The sequence below is a fragment of the Sus scrofa genome, chromosome 15 (assembly GCF_000003025.6).
Source record: "Sus scrofa isolate TJ Tabasco breed Duroc chromosome 15, Sscrofa11.1, whole genome shotgun sequence".
In the NCBI taxonomy this organism is placed as follows: Eukaryota; Metazoa; Chordata; class Mammalia; order Artiodactyla; family Suidae; genus Sus; species Sus scrofa.
In genome coordinates, this window is record NC_010457.5 from 922,503 (window position 1) to 928,816 (window position 6,314).

General features: G+C 36.0%; 1 pseudogene; it reads right to left on the reverse strand.

Moving 5' to 3' along the window:
• LOC110257091 overlaps positions 1–5,807 on the reverse strand; it is a 42,683-nt pseudogene extending 36,876 nt beyond the window's left edge.

Genomic DNA, 6,314 nt, shown 5'->3' on the forward strand with positions numbered 1-6,314 from the left:
CCTCAGCTCTTTGTGCTTTCAATCTTCAATTTATGTCTTGTGGTTTAGTTATATATATATATATATATTTTTTTTTTTTTTTTTTTTTTTTTTTTTTTTTTTTTGCTTTTTAGGGCCACACCTGCAGCATATGGAATTTCCCAGGCTAGGGGTCAAGTGCAACAGCCGCTGGCCAAGAAACAGGCACAGCAATGGGGGATCCAAGCCAAGTCTTCAATCTATACCATAGCTCATGGCAACACCAGATCCTTAACCCACTGAGCGAGGACAGGGCTGGACCCGCATCCTCATGGATCCTAGTCGGGTTCGTTACCTGCTGAACCACATAGGGAACTTCCTAGTTTTGATCCTGTTAATACTAATCTTTCTTCCCATGGAAGCATGAGGCCATCACCAATTGCTTCACTCCTTTTGTTTGATTAGACCCAATTCTGCCAGGTACATTTCAAAATTAATTCATGTTTTCTTGTTCTGTAGCAAATTTTGTTTCATTTGATAACTAATCTCCACCTCAATTCTGTTAACTTTTGTGAATAAACATACTTTGTAAACACTTTCTTCACTTATTGAAGAAACGATAAACCTTAATTGAATAAAAATTAGAAAATACAAATAAATGTAGGACAAGAAGAGTACCCATGACTTTACTTGCATAGAACTTTATATATTTACGTAGGGAGTTTTTTTTCTACACACAAACACACATACACACACATATTTGGGAGGGGATGCAAACAAGATGGTGCTAGACTTAATGTTTTTAATTGGATTTTAATATTGTATTAAAATAAAATTAATAGCAGTTCTCACTGTGGCTCAGCATTAATGAACCTGACTAGTATTCATGAGGACTCGGGTTTGATACCTGTCCTTGCTCAGTGGGTTAAGGATCCGGCATTGCTGTGAGCTGTGGTGTAGTTCACAGATATGGTTCCGATCCTGAGTTGCTGTGACTGGGATGAGGCCGGCAGCTGTAGCTCCTCTTTGACCCCTAGCCTGGGAACCTCCATGTGCCGCAAGTGTAGCCCTAAAAAGCAAAAAAAAAAAAAAAAAAAAAAAAAAAAAAAAGGAAAGAAATTGATAAGTGAGAAAAACAACTCTTGGTTGAAATTATAGTGCACTTCTTTCCTTTTTTCCCCCTTCTTTTTCCCAAAAGTTTTCTTTTGATGGGGGGTAAAATTATTCTATGAGCCCAATTAAAAAAATGAGTGAAAGAGTAACTACCTAAAATGCCAGCCCCACTGAAGGAACAATTATGTAGTGAGGATTCAAGCATCTGGCTGACCTTTGGACAAGATGACCTCTGAATTCTCCTACTTTGAGGTTCTGTGATTGAAGACAGGAGACAGAAATTTCAAAGGCTACACGTATTGAAGCGCCTGAAATAACTAGTGTAAGGGAGTTCTGGGAAATTAGATTGGATTGGATTTGCATGAAAGAAGAGTGCCAAGGTCAGAAATAATTTTCTTCCTCTTCTTCTTCCTTCCTCTTCTCTTTTTTCCTCCTCCTCTTTTATTTCCTTTTCCACCGAATGACCAAGTTCTCCCAATATTCTGAGCCTCTTCTTTTACAAAAATTTTTATTGAAGTTTAATTGATTTACAATGTTGTGTTAATTTCTACTGTAAAGCAAAGTGACCCAGTAGTACATATATATATTCTTTTCCATTACAGTTTATCATAGGATGCTGAATATAGTTCCCAGTGCTATACTGTAGAACCTTCTGTTTATCCATCCTGTATATAATAGTTTTCCTCTGCTAATCCCTAACTCCCAATCCTTCCTTCCCCTCCCCCTCCTCTGGCAACCACAAGTCTGTTCTCTATGTCTATGAGTCTGTTTTTGTTTTGCAGATATGTTGATTTGTATCATATTTTAGATCTCACATATAAATGATATCATATAGTGTTTGTCTTTCTCTTTCTGACTAATTTCACTTAGTATGATAATCTCTAGGTCCATCCCTGTTGATACATATTTCATTATTTTTAATGGCTAAGTAATATTCCATTGTATATATGTACCACATATTATGTATCAATTCATCTGTGGGTGGAATTTAGGTTGTTTCCATGTCTTGGCTATTGTAAATAGTGCTGCTATAAACATATGGGGCACATGTATCTTTTTGAATTATAGTTTTGTCTGGGTACATGTCCAGGAGTGAGATTGTTGGATTATATGGTAACTATTTTTAGTGGGGTTTTTTTTGTCTTTTTATTTTTTTTTATTTTTTATTTTTTGTCTTTTTAGGACTGTACCTGCGGCATATGGAGGTTCCTAGGTAGGAGTCTAATGGGAGCTGTAGCTGCTGGCCTACGCCACAGCCACAGCAACGAGCCATTTCTACAACCTACATGACAGCTCACAGCAACCCCAAATCCTTAACCCACTGAGCGAGGCCAGAAATTGAACGAGCAACCTCATGGTTCCTAGTTGGATTTTTTTATGCTGCACCACAACAGGAACTCCTATTTTTAATTTTTTTGAGAAACATCCATGCTGTTTTCCATAGTGGCTACATCAATCTACATTCCTACCAATTGTGAAGGAGTATTCCCTTTTCTCCACACCCTCTTCAGCATTTGTTGTTTGTAGACTTTTTAAATCATTAAAGTCACATTCTGACTAGTGTGAGTTGTTACCTCTTTGTAATTTCAATTTGCATTTCTCTATTAATTATCAAAGATGGGCATCTTTTCATGTGCCTATTGGCCTTCTGTACATCTTCTTTGGAGAAATGTCTATTTAGATCTGACCATTTTTTAATTGGGTTTTTATTGTTCCTGTTTTTATTGAATTGTATGAGCTGTTTGCATAATTTGGAAATTAAGCCCTTGTCAGTCATTTCATTTGCAAATATTTTCTCCCAGTCTGTATGTTGTCTTTTTGTTTTGTTTATGGTTTCCTTTGCTGTGGAAAAGCTTATCTGTTTGATTAGGCCCCATTTGTTTATTTTTGCTTCTATTTCTATTGCCTTGAGAGACTGACGTAAGAAAATATAGGTATGATTTATGCCAGAGAATGTTTTGCCTATATTTTCTTCTGGGAGTTTTATGGCATTTTGTCTATATAAGTCTTTAAGCCATTTTGAGTTTTCATGTATGGTGTGAGGATGTGTTCTAACTTCATTGATTTACATGAAGCTGTCCAGCTTTCCCAATACAAATTGGTAAAAAAAAAAAATGTGTGTGTATATATATATATGTATACATACATATATACATAATTTAACAATTATATATATTTTAAAAATATGTATACGCATACATATACATATACCTACCAATTCTATGTATATATTTTACAAATATATGTATTTTACAAATATATACATTTTACAAATATATATCTATTTTACATACATATATATACATACACACACACACACACACACATATATATATATATATTTTTTTTTTTTTGCTGTGCCCACGGCATGTAGAAGTTCCCAGGCCAGGGACTGAATTTGACAGCAGTGACAACACTGAGTCCCTAACCACTAGGCCACCAGGGAACTCCCCCACTGTAGATTATTGCCTCCTTTGTCAAAGATTAATTGTCCATAGTTGTGTGGGTTTATTTCTGGTAAATTTCTCTTTCTTGAACTTCCACATGAAATAACTTGAGCTCACTTCCCAGATAATGAGGAGAAGTTTAATGCCAGATACACAAATAAGTCTTCTTTTTCCCATCAATCTGAAAACAGTAAATCTTTATAAACCAGTAACTGAATTAACCCACAGAGTTTTACTATGTTACACCAAAACTCGTGCAGTAGGACTAAAATTTTTATTTTTATTTTTAATTGTTGTAAAATACACAGAAGTAGAATTTAATGATTCTTATTTTTTAATGGTTTTTATTTTTTCCATTATAGTTGTTTTACTTTGTTCTGTCAATTTTCTGCTGTATAGCAAAGTGACCCATACAGTCTTTTTCTCACATTATCCTCCATCATGCTCCATCACAAGTGACTAGATATAGTTCCCAGTGCTATACAGCAGGGATTAACCATTTTTAAGTGTACATTTCAGTGTTATTGAGTATATTCACACTGTTGTATAACCTCATCAACAACCATCTCCAGAACTCTTTTCATCTTCCCAAATTGAAATTCATACCCATCGAACAATAACTCTCCATTTCTCTCATCCTCCAGCCCCTGGCAACTGTGATTCTACTTTCTGTCTCTAAGAATTTAACTACTCTCTGTACCTCATATAATGGAATCATACAATGTTTGTCCATTTTTATATTTTACTAAAAATTTTATTTTTGGAGCCCATAAATGGTCAAATTCCAAACAGTAGCAGTACAGAGTATTTAACAACATGTCAGTATCTCTTTCTACTCAGCAGTCCACTTCTGCATTTTGTTTTCTATAAATAAATACACTGGATTAAAGCAACAATACTCTTAACTCCAAGTTCAGTGTCTGAGTATTTCCAACATTTATTTTGAGCACATAATAAAGCAGAGGCAATTAATTTTCATGAACATTTTATTTCCACTCTGAGCTAAGCAATTGTTTACCTTCACATTATTTGGTTATAAGTGATAACCAAACAGCCTATCTAAATAGCTAAAATCATAAAACTATTATAAGCCAAGTTAGTGGTATGTATATAAAGTTAGTATGAAATGACAGCTATACTGGTACACATTTGTTTTGGACCCTACTAGAAATATACAAAAATGATAAATTTTATTCAAGGACAGAGGGGGAATAGGAGTCACATCATCAAAAATTATTAGGAAAACAGTAGGTAAAAAGAAATCAACCTACAATTTTGACCAAATAAAGGAGGGAAAGAGAGTACATTATCTGGGCAATGATAGTTCAGGAAAATATTTCTATCATCCATCACAAATTTACTTGCCACCTCAAGAGCTGAGTATCAGGCTTTTTACAAATTCTGTTATTCTCCAGTTAAGTTTCTTTATGGGAACATGAACTTACATTTATGGCAACAACAGAATATCAATCTGCTATTTAATCTGACAGCAAAAAAAACAGAAAAAAAATTGTTAGGGCCATACAACCTCAGACCATTTCAACACTCCTGAAAATAAGGGCAAAAAATGCATTATTAAGAAACAGTGTTCAAAGAGCACTGTATTAGAGTTCTCATTGTGGCTTGGAGGGTTAAGAATCTGACCAGTATTCATGACGATGTTGGCTTGGTCCCTGCCTTTACTCAGTGGGTTAAGGGTCTGGCTTGGCTATGGTATAGGCTGGCAGCTGCAGCTCCAATCCGACCCCTAGCCTGGGAACGTCCATATGCTACACGCGCAGCCCAAAAAAGACAAAAGAAAAAAAGAGCACTGTATTATCTAATGTGATTTATAAAGCAAGTAAAACTCAGCAATCGGAAAAGCCGTAGTATTTGAAAGTTAGGAATGTTTGGATGTGGATTTCTTACCAAAGTGGTACTCTAAGCCATTAGGTTTTAAAAAATTCCAAACTCACGTTTACTTGCATCATCTGTTTAATAATCCAATAAATGACAAAAAAGACAATGAAAACAGCAGCATAGAGCTCCTTCCAGATAAAATCTTCAGTTTTCTTGTAGTTTTACCTAGAAATCCAGGTAAAACGTGAATCCATTGTGAATCCATTTCAGCTAATAGTTTATTTTGATGTTTAACCTCATAGTCTGTTGCAATGGAAAGAAATGTTATAGCAGTTACTTTGCTTTTCAGATTTTCTGTGAGTCTCTTGTTTTCTTCATTGGCACTATACCCACCATAGGATACCCATAGTTCCCAGGAGCTACTCTTTCATCCAGGCCTGCACACCTCATCCTGCCAGAGAGGCAGGAAAGAGAGGAGGGCGGAGGGGTGGGTAGGAAGAGGCCAGGGGCCACCTGGACCACGTCCTTAGTACCAGGGCCTGGTGAAACACCAACTTCTTTCCCTAAAGTGCCAGGACATCAGTGGAGTCTAAACATCGAGGTGGCTATTTGTTCTTTTTTGACTGGCTTATTTTGCTTCACGTAATGTCCTCAAGGTGCATCCGTGTTGTAGCTAATGCCAGAACTTACTTCCTTTTTAAAATTAACACACCATTGTATGTATATACTGCATTTTATTTATCCATTCACCTTACTAAACATTTTCTAATGATAATCCCGTAACCCATAGTTCTATTTTGGCCTTAACTGTATGGGGATCTTGAAAAGTTACTGCTCTTTCACTTGAAATTTTCCCAGCACTTCCAGATTTTTCTTTCTTTCGGCTGCCCGCACAGCGTATGGAAATTTCTGGGACAGGGATCGAAGAGCCAGAGCTGCGACCTATGCCACAGCTGC